The following is a 13,832-nucleotide window of genomic DNA, read 5'->3' as shown; positions in this document are numbered from 1 at the left end:
ACTTGCTTAGCTTTCAAGATCAGACGGGATCGGGCTTGTTTGGGGCAGCATGGCCACAGATGATTAGTAACCTTTAAGACATAACAGTAGAAATGCAAAAATAAAAACCAGAAAAGGGAATCTAAAAAGATAAAAAGTGTGGGACAATTTTCAGCAGCCTAATACATGTATTATTGGGGTTTCCAAAAGTGGGGAGAGACAAAAAATATTTGAAGAAAAAAAGGCTAAAAATTTTCCAAATTTGATAGAAACTATAAACTCATATGTTCAAGAAGCTCAATGAGGCACAAGCATAAGAAACACTAAGAAAACCACATCAAGATATGTAATAATTACATTGCGCACACACACACACACGCACACAAAACAGTAATAAAAAGGAAATCGTAAAAGTGGCCAGGAGTAGGACTAGGGGGAAATCTCTAACATTCATCGGAATTACAAGATAACAACCGATATTCATCAGAAAAAAATAAAAGGGAGAAGACAGTGGAGCAGCATCTTCAAAGTAGTGAACTGAAAAAACAAAAAACTGTCAACCAAGAATTATGTGCCAATAAAAATATCTTTTAAAAATAAAGATTATTTTTAAAACATGAAAAAGCTTAAAGACTTCACTAACACACTGAGTGGCATTATCGGAAATAATAAAGCCATTCAGACTGAAGAAGAACTACAATAGATGGAAATATTGTTCTGCACAAAGGAAATGAAAAGCACTGGAAATTTACCCATGGTTACATATAAAATTGTTTATTATTATTTAAATCGTAAGATATAACTTACTATTTAAATAAAAATAAAACAAAATATCATAAGGTATATAGCTTATGTAAAAGTAAACTGTTTGACAGAAATCTTATAAAGATCAAGAGAGTTGACATTCAAGTATACTATTGTAAGATTCTTCTATTATACATGATATAGTATGATATTGTATAAATGTCGAGTATGATGAGTTAAAGATATATGTTATAAACCCTAAAGAAACCAAAAAAAAACAAAATAAAGAATTACAGCTTAAACAGTTAACAAAAGATGAAATTATAAAATATTCGATTGATCCAAAAAAAAGGCAGGAAAGATGAAAAGGGAAAGAATAAATGAAAAGAAGAAAAGGGACAATTAGAAAAGATACTATGATAGATTTAAACCTAACCATATAGCAATAGTCTCATTAAATATAAGTAGTTTAAATACACCAATTTAGAAAGCAGAGATGATCAGTTTGGATGAAAAAGTAACACTCAACTCTATGCTGCCTATAAGAAAAGAACTTCAGAAAGTACCTAAACATAATAAAGGCCAAATATGACAAATCCTCAGCTGATATAATACTCAATGGTGAAAAACTGAAAGCTTTTCCTCTAAGGTCAGGAACAAGACAAGGATGCCCACTCTTGCCACTGTTATTTAACATAGTACTGGAAGTCCTAGCCAGAGTAATCAGAAAAGAGAAAAATAAAAGAAATACAAATTGAGAATGTAGGAGCAAAACCATCACTATTTGCAGATGACACAATTCTGTATATAGAAAACCCTGAAAACTCCACCAAGACTATTAGAAACAATAAACAAATGCAGCAAAGTTGTGAAATACAAAATCAGTATACAAAAATCCATTTCATTCCTATAGATTAACAATGAAGTACCAGAAAAAGAAATGAAGAGGACAATTTCATTTGCAATTGCAACAAAAAGTAGAAAATACCTAGGAATAAACTTACCAAAGGCAGTGAAGGACCTATACACTGCAAACTACAAGACACGGTTGAAAGAAACTGAAGACACAAAGAAATGGAAAGATATTACATGTTCATGGATTGGAAGGATTAACATACTTAAAATAGCCATAGTATGTAAAGCAATATTCAGATGTAATGCAATCCCCATCAAAATCCCAATGGCACTTTTCAAAGAACTAAAACAAAAAAATCCTCAAATTTATATGGAATTACAACAGTCCCCAAATAGCCTAAGCAATCATGAGAAAAAAGAACAAAGCTGGAAATATCACATTCCCTTACTTCAAATTATACTACAAAGCTACAATAATCAAAACAGTATGATATCGGCAAAAAAATAGACACAGTGACCAATGGAGATGAATTGAGAGCCCAGAAATAAACCCATATAGGCAAATAATTTTGACAAACGAGCCGAAAACATACAAAGTAGAAAAGAAAACTCTTCAATAAATGGTGTTAGAAAAATTGGAAAGCCACATGCAGGAATGAAACTAGACTGTTATCTGACTTTATAAACCCACATTAACTGAAAATGGATTAAAGACTTGAATACAAGAACTAAAACAATAAAATACATAGAAGGAAACATAGATATTAAAATTATGGACCTTGGTCTTAGAGGGGATTTTGTGAACTTGACCCCAAAATCAAAAGAAGTAAAAGCAAAAATAAATCAATGGGACTACATCAAACTAAAAAACTTTTGCACAGCAAAGAAACCATAATCAGGACAAAAAGGCAACCAAACGAGAGAAGATGTTTGCAAATAATAACTCTGATAAGGGGCTAATATCCAAAATATATAAAGAATTCATACAACTCAGTAACTATAAAAAAAATAATCCAATTAAAAGATGGGCAGAAGACCTAAGCAGACACTTTTCCCAAGAAGACATGCAATGGCCAAAAGTTATATAAAAGGGGCTCAACTTCACTACTTATACAAAAAATGCAAATCAAAACCACAATGAGGTACAACCTCACACCTGTTAGAATGGCTATGATAAATAAGACAAGAATTATCTGCTGGAAAGGATGTAGAGGAAATGGAATCCATATACACTGCTGGTGGGAATGTAAATCAATGTAGCATCTATGGAAAATCAGATGGAGATTCCTCAAAAAATTAAGAATAGAGCTAACATATGACCTATCCTTAAAATTTAAAAATTTTTAAACACTTGTTTCTAAAGATATATGTACCCCTATATTCATTGCAGCACTATTCACATAGCCAAGACATGGAAACAATGTAAGTGTCCTCTGATGGATGATTAGATAAAGAATATGTGGTACATGTACATAATGGAATACTAATCAGCCACAAGAAAATGATGAAATATTGCCATTTTTAACAGCATGGGTGGATCTTGAGAATATCCAGTGAAATAAATCAGACAGAAAAGGACAAGAACCATATTATTTCAATCACATGTTGGGTGTAAAACAGAAAGCAACAAACAAAACAAAATCAAAGACACAGACAACAGTACTATGATGGTTACCGAAGGAGAAAGGGGTTGGAGGAGTATGAGGAGGGTAGAAGGGGTCATGGTGCTGGAAGGAAACTTGACTTTGGATGGTGAACACAGTGCAATATACAGACAATGCATTATAGAATTATATACCTGAAACATATGTTACTAACCAATGTTATCTCAAAAAATTTAATAAAATAGAAAAGAAAAAAAAGAATTTCAAACATACAAATACAAATAGATAGAAGTAGAATGGTAGAACAAAATATAGCATACTAACACTAATCAAAAAGAAGCTAGATAAGCTATAATAATGTCAGAACAAAGTAGATTACTGAGAAAAGAATATAAAGGCATAAAGAATGTCATTTAATAATCATAAAGGGGTCAACTTGTGAAGAAGTCATAATAAAGTCTAAATATTGATTCAAAAGTTTCAAAGTATATGAAAAAAAGCTGATAATACTGCTAGAAGAAATGGACAAATCCAAGTGTAATCAGAAGTTTCAATACCTGTCTTTCAATAATTGTAGACAGAATACTAGTAAGATTATGAAAGAACTTTCAAGTTGGATTAATTAACAATTATAAAATACCATACTCAAAAACAGCAAAATACACATTGTTTATAGGTACACATGAAATATATACCAAGATAGAATATATTCTTAGCTATAAAACAAGTCTTTATATATATAAAGGAATTTAAATAATAAAAACAGTTTCTTTCATCTTTGAGGAATTAAATCTAAAATCAGAAACAAAGAGATATTTGGGAAATATATGATATTTGGAAACTAACATACTCTAAATAACCCACAGTTCAAAGAAGAAATCAAAAACAGGAATTAGCATTTTAAATGTAATGAATATATAAACACGACATATCAAAACTGACAGATAATGCTAAAGTTGAACTTAGGGTATTTATAGAAACATCTAATTAGAAAAGTAGAAAGGTCTCATATTGATTATGCCAGATCCAACCTAGAAAAAGAGGATCAAATTAAAGACAAAGTAAGTAGAGGAAAGGAAACAATAAGGACTACAGTAGATATCAATGAAATAGAAAACAAAAAATGTTAGAGAAAATCGATGAACCCAAAAGTTGATTATTTGAATAAATAAAGTTGATAAAACTCTAGCCAGACTAATTAGAGAAAAAAATAGAAATGAGAAGTTACCAATATCAGGAATGAGAAAGATGAAATGACTACAGAAGTTGAAGATATTAGTAGGATACTATTTAAGGAAATATTAACAACTTTATTATGAATTCAACAACTTAGGTGAAATGGTGTGTTTCCCTGAAGACAAAAATTTCTAATGCTAATTCAGGATGAAATAACCAAAATGCCACTATATCTATTAAATAGATTTTTTTTAAACCTTCTCACAGAGCATTTGTCTAATATAAGGGTGGAGGGGGAAGGAGGAAGAAAGAGGGAAGGAGTTGGGGAAAAGGGGTCAATATGTGGTGACAGAAAGAAATCTAACTGGGTGGTGAACACATAATGCCGTATATATATGCCTTACTGTTGAATTATACACCTGAAACTTACTGGATTTTGTTAACCAAGTCACCATAAAAATATAAGTATATATATATATATATATTTATATATATATTTAATATATTTATATATATTTAATATATTTATATATATATTTATAAATATATATATATATATATATATAAAAAGAACTCTCCAAACTCAATACAAACTCAATACAAAACAACCTAATTTTAAAAAAGCCAAATGATTTGAACAGACATTACTATAAAGAATATCTAAGAATGGAAAATTTGTATACGAACAGATACTCAACATCAATAGTCATTAGGAAAAATGCAATTTAACCTTATAATAAAATAATAATACATTTTTACAAGAGTAGCTAAAATTGAACAGGACTGATGATCCAAAGCATTGGAGAGGATGTAGAAGATCTGGCACTCTCATACATTTAGGATGTGGGAATTTCAAATGGCATAGCCACTTTGAAATTGTTTGGCATTAAAAAAAATGTGACATATACACCTACCATATGATTTAACATTCTATTTCTAGGTATCTTCACTATAGTGTGAGAAGGTTTAAGCAGCTTTATTTGTATTCAAAAATTGAAAACAAATATTCATCGACAAGTGAATGGATAAATTATAGTGTGGTCTATCAATATAGTGGAGTACCATTCAGCAGTAAAAAGGGACTGAACTATTGATAACTGCTACAACATGAATGAAGTTCAAAATATCATGCTGAATGGAAAAATTCAGACTAAAGAGAGTGTATACCGAATAACCCCATTTGTATATAGTTCTAAGAAATGCAAACTTGTGTGCAATGACAAAGCAGAACAGTGATTGCCTGGGATGGAATGGGGCAAAGAAGGGCTGGAGGGAAGAATTATAAAGGTACGCAAGAAAATTTTGGGAATGATGGATATGGGTGCTCTCTTTAGTAATAGTTTCACAGTTATATGTATGTCAAAACGTCAAATTGTACACTAAAAATGTAGAGTTCATTTCATATCAGACTTCAATAGAGCTGTTTAAACAGATTAAAATATTCTTAAATGTGAATCTGACTTACAAAATGTTGATAGTTACCCTAATTTAAATCCAGAAAGAATACTTCACTTTAAAACAATCATTTACTCATTGTAGAGGAGTAAGGAAGAGTATGATGAATCGTAAATCTATTAGCAATACAGTTGACCCTTGAACAACACGGGCTGACCAGTGAGGGTCCATTTATATGCAGATTTTTTTCAATCAATATAGTTGGCCTTCCAATCTCCAAGATTTGCATCAGATGATTAGACTAACCACAGATTGAAAATAGTACTTTAGATCTATGGTTGGGAATCGCCAGATGCAGAGAACCAACAACGCGCATTTTATATATGGGTTTACTCTTCCTCACATTTAAATTAATTGGGCCTATATTTGAGACCTAGTCATCTGATAAACCTCCCAAAATATATGTAACTTAACTGATGTCATTAACAACAAATCTAGCTATTTTCCTCAAATTTTTAGTGACAATTATGAAAACTTTAGAAATAAAAGAAATTGTGAGCAAGTATTTATAAATGTGTGTGTATCTGGACATGTATGTTGGCAGACTAGAAGAGGCACTATTTTTGATGGGTTGAATAGCTTTTTAGTATATATCAGATGACGTTGCGTAGGGGGCTGATTACTTCACTCAGCTCAAGGACTGATGCGTTTACTGGGAGTTAAAATGGAATCCAGTATTTTTGTTGTTGTTGTTTGTTTGTTTTACCATCAACCTGCAGGAATTCTGGCTTGAAAGGCTCCTATGCTCTTCTGCACACTGTAGCTTTCCTCCTATCTTGCAGTCTGTCTCCGTTCTTAAAGAAATAATCAAATCAAAGCAGGCAGGACAAAGCAAACAAACACCGTGAACCCCACACCTTCAACACGATATCAGTCCCTAGTGCCCTACATCTTGCCTGTTTTAAATCCGAACATGGAAAGTTGGAGCGAAGCTGGCTTTCAAGATTCGTAAACAACTCTGCCAACTATTTTGTTATTTCACAACGTTGGAAACTAACTGAGCTTAGCCTTCCAGAAGGCAGGTGTGTTGCTTTATGGACCTTTCTGCAGAACCCATAAATGTGACAGGTGAAAGGAAGGGAGGACACAGGGTTAGCTGGTTATCTACCCTGACAAGCAGGAGCGTTTATGGCTGCTCTGTGCTATCGCCTTGTACAAATGAAGCTCAGAGAAGCAAAATAAGTGTGCATGCAGGAACTTCTCAGTTTTCTCTTCTCAATTGAGGGATATCCAACCATAAATATGTTTCAAAGAAGGTTTAACATTTCTGATAGATAGATTTAAAGCAGCTCAGGGCTACATTTAAATATCAGAAGTGTTACTGTAAGGGCTTCCTGCCTCAGCCACAGCAATCCATGGAGAGTTCCCCGATTGCTATATGCCAGAATATATATTGATTAGCCAGTTTCCCTTGTACCTGTTTAATGCCACATTTCTGATTTCTTTTCCAGGTGCACAATTTAATTTCTAGAATTATTATCTCCTGCAATCAGTTTTTCTCCCTCTACCCCAATATCAAATCACATTTTCTTAATTTGCTTCATGTCTTTACACCAAACCCTGACAAATTCCATATTCAGTTAATGCTCATGGCTTCATAGCCCTGAAAAAGTCCAAGCCCTATTGTTAAATAAAATATATCATTAAGAATAATACTAGCTAAAGTATTATATTAATTTTGCACTAAAGTGATCCGTATGTTAACTAAGTAGTTATGTCAGCTCTTAAGAAACAAAAGCTTTAAGTGTTCATGGCAAGATTATGAAGCAGTACAAGATCAAACTGGACTCAGTTTCCCTTGGCAATCAGCCTGTCTCTCCTAGATCACCTCGATGGGCCTTCCATCAATACATGCACCACTCGTCTTAGTGGTGAACTAAAGCAAGTGTAATTAAGAAAGTCTTCTTCTGATAAGCACCTTCCTTTCTATCACAGATTACATCCTAGACTTTCCATATGGCAGCTCTTCTTTATGAAATAGAAGACTAATACTTTTCAAGGGAGAACTTAAAATAACTCAAAGAATCAAATTTATTGTTTAATTTCAGCTCTTCCAAAGGCAAAATATGGCTGTTTATTCATTCATTTATTTATTCAAAAACATATATTTGCACCTACAATGTGTTGTAGTTGGTAGGCATACAACAGTGAACAAAATAGAGAAGAATCTTTGCCTGCATGGAGTTTATACTGTGTAAAGAGGGGCGACAAACAACGGAATAAACAAAATCTACACTATTCACTATTCGGGTGGCAGTAGGTATGATGGAGAACGAAAAAGCAAGGAACGGGAATCAAAAGTAGTGGTTTTGGGTGTTACCCCATAGCTCACAGAACCGTATGAGGATCAGAGTCCAGGGGCGGAGCGGTGCTCTGGTCATCCTGGGCTTCTGATGGGGTCTGAGATAAGCAGGGAGAAATTAGTCCTAAGTGTCTCAAGCCCAACAGTGAGGTTGAGGCTGTGACTGTTGGCTGAGGAAGTGTTAGGATCTTTTCAAGAACACTCAAAGTTCTGGGTCCTTTCCTTACCAATGATATGAAACGTAGAAGCCCAAGAGATTTGGTCTTAACTGTAAAGAAAGGGAATCTGGGAATTTGTACTTCAGGGATGAGTTAATTCAAGACTCTTGCTCCAGATCCTCTGAAGTTTCTGAGGAAGGTAAATTAATACCTTGCTTAAGGCCCTTTAGGCTCAAATGCTTTTGAAGACATTCAAATTCAATGAAGGTCAAGAAACACAATGTACATTGCAATTTTTTTTTTTGTCTGACTGTACCAGTCTTATTCGTGACAGGGAAAGGTGGCAGGGGCGGTGGAACACAGCTTGCTCCGGGCCTCCACATCTCTGAAAAGCCTGAGCTCTGCATGGCAATGCTGATGTGAAGTGAAGGAATGAGTATGGCATCCTTATGTGTCTGCACCAGAAAGGTTTGGATGAAACGAGACTCTCAGACTTACCTTGCACTTTCATCATCACCACTGACCCATTGGCCTTTAGGTGTCCCTGAGAGCTATGTGGACGTCTGGGATATATAAGGAAATGCTCACAGAAGGGGTCATTATAGACTGGTGATGCCACACTCCTGAGATCAAGCAATTGTGTCGCACCCTCAGGGAGGTTCTCCCATTGCCGATGACTTAAGCCTCTATTAGAGAGATGAAATTATTTCTAGTCCCTAAGTATTTCCCATATGTGAAGGAGGAAACAGAAAAAGTTCACATTTTTGCATGTGTTGGCTTTCCTTCATTTTCTGAAGGACCGGATGGCCCTGATAATTAAAAAGAGATGTGATTAGCAGGAAATGAATAAAGCGTTAATTTCTATTGTGTCAACATTATACAGTAATGTTTTTGAAATCTAATATGCTGGTGAATTAAGAGAAAATCCTGTTGGTTGAAGACAACATAAATATAAATATTTCCTTTCATATTTTGGAGGAAGCTCTGTGAAAGCAATAGAAAATTATTGTTGCGATTCATTAAAATAGCTATTTATAATTACTCTGTTTTGACATCTACTTTATACAAATATGATAATTCTGACCTTCAGTTATGGAGTCAATGAAATGCAGACTTTGAAACTGCCTTTCATAGGCTATGCTTTCATCATGAACTATTTTCAGGGGCTCGGTAGCAAATGGATATGTGCAATTGCCAGAAAATTTTTCATTTTCGGTGTGTTTGTTTTATGTCTGTGTTTCACTTGTTACTAATTGTCTACCTAAGAGGAAGTGAAAAAATATCAAATTAACATGAGAGACTGTATCCAGTATTCAAACTTAAAAGGCTGATTTTGCGAAATATCTTTATGAAAATGTAAATGGATATATCCAAGTGAATATTTTAGCAATTGTCTGAATAGATGCATAAAATGGGCAATGAGGTTTTCCAAATGCTTTATAAAAAATCTCATAATTAAGGAGTTGAAAGTCAAGTGGTAGAATTGGTTAGTTAATTTATGGAGTCAAATTGTAACAAGGATTTATAGTATAATTTCTAATAAGTGACATGTCACTGATTAATAAATTATGAAAATAGAAAAAGTTTTATATAAATCTTAAATAATTTTTTATTTTCTCTCTTAAATTATAATTTTAAGTCGCAAGGATAACATATGTTTATTGAAGGATATTTAGAAAGTATGGGTTAGCCAAGGGAAGAAAGTAAAAAAAATGATTCATTAGCCTACTGTTCAAAATACCATTAACATTTTGAAGTGTTTTCTTCCGGTCTTTTTCTATACATATGATATATGTTCTTTTTAATAAAAATAGGGTCACATATATAAATACATATTTATGATATGTATATATATGTATATAGGCTTTTTAGCCTACTAGTTTAATCTAATAATATACTCTGAACCTTATTGCTGAGTATTTAGGTTTCAAGGTTTCCAAGTTTTTGCTATTACAAACAACTCTGTAATAAATGTCTCTATAGGCACATCTTTATATACTTATCTGATTATTTCTTTTTGATCAGTTTCTAGAAGTGACATTGCTGGATCAAAGTTTCGTACATTTTTGTTGTCCTGCAGAAAGGATATATCAGTTTACATTCTCACCAGTAGTGCATAGGAATGCCTGTTGTATTTTACCTTTCCAAAATTAGACATTGTTTTCTTTTATTTTATATTTAATTTATAAAGAAATTTGTGGATGAAATTATATGTTACTTAATTTCCATTTTAATTTTTTCTTTCATAAATTCTTTGTTTGCTTTTATTTTTAGGATGACCAGTTCTATCCTGAGAATAAGTTAAAGTTCATGTTATTTAAAAAATAATTCCTTTATGTTTTCATTTTTTTAGATTTAGATCTTTAATCTAAGTGAAATTTATTTTTGAAAACTGAGTCAGATAGAAATGTAATTTCACTTAAAAAATAATTAACCTTTGTAATATATTTTTAGAATAATTTTTTCATCAAATACTTGGATGTCACCTTAATTATATACTAAATTGTAATTAGTATATAATCAATATTGGTCATTTTCTAATTTTCTATTCTTTTTATCTGATTATTTTTGTTCTACTATCACACTGTTTAAAATTATTATCTTTGTATATTAATATATCTGATAGATTGAATTCCCCAAACTTCCAAGTGCATTTTTTTCATGTATTTAAATTTTCCAACATTTCTCAACTTACAAAAAAATTACATCGCTTTTGAAAATTTGATAGAATTTCCATTTAATTTATCACTATTCTGAGACATAGCAACCTAACACATTTGAGTTTTCACAGTTAGAAATCTTTTATGTCTCTTTACTTCTTATTTTAAAAATAATTCTTTGTAAGGTTTTATAATTCTTAAACTACATAAATATGTCATCCAAAGATTAACACTTTTATTTATTTTAATGTTAATTTTTCCTTTAAAAAATAGCCTGTTGATGCCAAATAGATTTCTATTATACAATTTTGAGCCATGTGAAATTAAAATTTAAAAATGTATTATGAGATTAAAAAGATAAAAAGAGTAAGCAGAAGCTACTTACATTATAATTCAACAAAAATATTTGTTTAAAGAAAGAAATTAGGGTTTTTTATGACTATCAACTGATAGCACATTCAAAGAAAATTTAAATCTGTAATTATTTCTACAGATATTCTGCTCATTTTTCATTAAAAAGAAAACTGGAAGTACAACATAAAAAATCAGTAACATCACTCATTTGTCATTTCACACTTCTGTAATTGAGAATGTTGTTGCTGAAGTAAAAGATATATGCACTTTGATTTTGACATATATTGTCAAATTTCTTACCAATGTATACATGCACCAGTAATATGAAAGATTGCCTGTTTTAGCACAGTATCAACACCAAAGTGGGTTATTAAATTTTTGGATTTTTGCCAATCTGTAAGTATAAAAATGGTATAAAATTTTTATTTTTTTATAAGTGGTTTGAGCAATTTTTCATATATTTTAAGAAATTTTTTGTTTTGTTTTTCTTGTAACGACTTTTGAAGTTCTTTGCCCACTTTTAAAATACAGTAGTTGGTCATTTTTCTTATACATTTCTAAGAGCTCTTTATATATGAGAGAGATTAATCCTTTGGGGTTTAAGATTGATTTTCTCCCAGTTTTTAATTTGTTTACACTGATGTTTTGTTTTGCTATGTGGAGATTTTCACTTATTTGTAAAATCTAGATTGTAAATCTTCAAAATTATAAATCAAATTGTCCACGTTTTCTGCTTGTACTGTTCTGGAAAATAATTTATATTTAAGTCTTTGTTGAATTGAATTTTCTTATAAATTCTGATATAAGGTAGGAATTTTAAATTATTTTTCTCAGACAACTATCCAGTTTGTCTTCTACAAATTATCTTTCTGACATTAATTTGAAATACTACTTTACCTATCATAGACTAAATTTTCAAATGTTGTTAGGTCTGTTTATAAACTTTCCATTATATTCCATTAATATCTCTGCACCACATACCAATGCCACAATTTTATTTTGATAACATGTATACATATACATTTATATAGAGAAGAAGATCTATACATACATTTGAACCCTATCTTACTAAATTCTCTTTATAGTAGTTTTTAGTCTATGTTCTTGGGTTTTCCAAGTATACAGTCATATCATATGCCAATGTGACAGTTTTATCTGCTTCTTTCCAATTTTTCTTCTCTGATTCTTTTTTGTTTCTAATTACATTAGCTAGTTCATATCTACCTGACATTTTAAATAATTGTGGGCATCATTGTCTTTTTCCTGACTATTGAGAATGCTTTTAGTATTTACTGATTAAGCATTATTCTCTCTTTTTGGCCTGAGGTAGATATAGTTTGCCATATAAAAATTATCTACTTAGTCTTACTTTATCAAGAGTTTTTGTCAATAGTTTTTGCTGATTTATGTCTAATGTCTTTATGTATGTAGAAAAATGATAATATGATTTTCTCTTCAATTTAGAAATAGAATAAATTGTATTAATAGAGTTCCTAATTTTGAACTATTTTTGTAAACTCCACTTGGTCAGGATGAATAATTATTTTAATGTACTGCTAGATTCTGTTTGCTAACACAAATATACAATCCCTTTCCCATGATCTCTAAAAATCCAATATTTTTTCATAACTTTGATACCAAAATTCAGCTGGTATTAAAATGACCTGAGATGATGTGTGCCCCTATATTATTCACTCTCCTCACTCTAATTATCATATATTTTATTGCAGAAATGTTTATGTGATTGATTAAACAATACTGCCCTAGACTCACTGGAGATGTAATATATTATACAATATAAGAACCCCATTCCCTCTCTAATAACCACAAATCAAGGGTTTTAGATTGGGAATTTAGTATTTTAATTGTTCTTCATTACTAATTATAAATATCATTTTCCTCTACATTCTTTTTCTGAGTTTGTAATCTTTTGGTTTGTATCAATATTACACTCCAGGAAAAGAAAAATGAAAAGAAAATTTTGTCCTGTCTCTCCTCTGAAAGAGGTTACAGGTTACATAGCAATAGAATGATCTTTCCTTTAAAGGACTGATAGAGTCTATGGCCATGCCACCCTGAACAAGCTCAATCCCATCTGATCTCAGAAACTAAGCAGGGTCGGGCCTGGTTAGTACTCGGATGGAAGACCACCTAGGAAGACCAGGTGCTGCAGGTCTAAAAAATAAAAATAAAAAAAAATAAGGGATTGTAAGCTGACAAGGTCCTTGCAATCTGTGAGGTAAACCAAGGATTGCCTTGCCTAAAAATAATAGTAATAATAAAATAATAATAATAATAAATGACTGATAGAACCTTTTAAATTATAAAAATAGAATAGCTTTTTTTAAAAAAATCTATTCAATAAAGAGGTCCATGGAATAAAAAGCTGAAGTTCTCTTCTTCTGCCTTCTCAATTCTACTCTTTAATTACTCTTCTGATCATTGAATCACTGTTAAAAATTTGGTGTGTGTTCTAGGACTTTCTCTATTTCACATAGAAAAATAACAAAGGGTTTCAAAAATAAAAACACTTATTAGCGAGGAT

General features: G+C 31.6%; 1 protein-coding gene and 1 pseudogene across 1 annotated transcript in view; one reads left to right on the top strand and one right to left on the bottom strand.

Annotated features, from left to right (window-relative positions):
* VWC2L (von Willebrand factor C domain containing 2 like) overlaps positions 1 to 13,832 on the bottom strand; it is a 139,365-nt gene that overhangs the window by 95,845 nt on the left and 29,688 nt on the right. The window lies entirely within an intron of this gene.
* Positions 13,345 to 13,463, top strand: LOC120587784 (uncharacterized; annotated as a pseudogene).

The sequence above is a fragment of the Pteropus medius genome, unplaced genomic scaffold (genome assembly GCF_902729225.1).
Source record: "Pteropus medius unplaced genomic scaffold, Ma_sr-lr_union100, whole genome shotgun sequence".
Lineage (NCBI taxonomy): Eukaryota > Metazoa > Chordata > Mammalia > Chiroptera > Pteropodidae > Pteropus > Pteropus medius.
The sequence above is the reverse complement of the archived record's forward strand: the minus strand, read 5'-3'. Positions and strand labels throughout refer to the sequence as shown.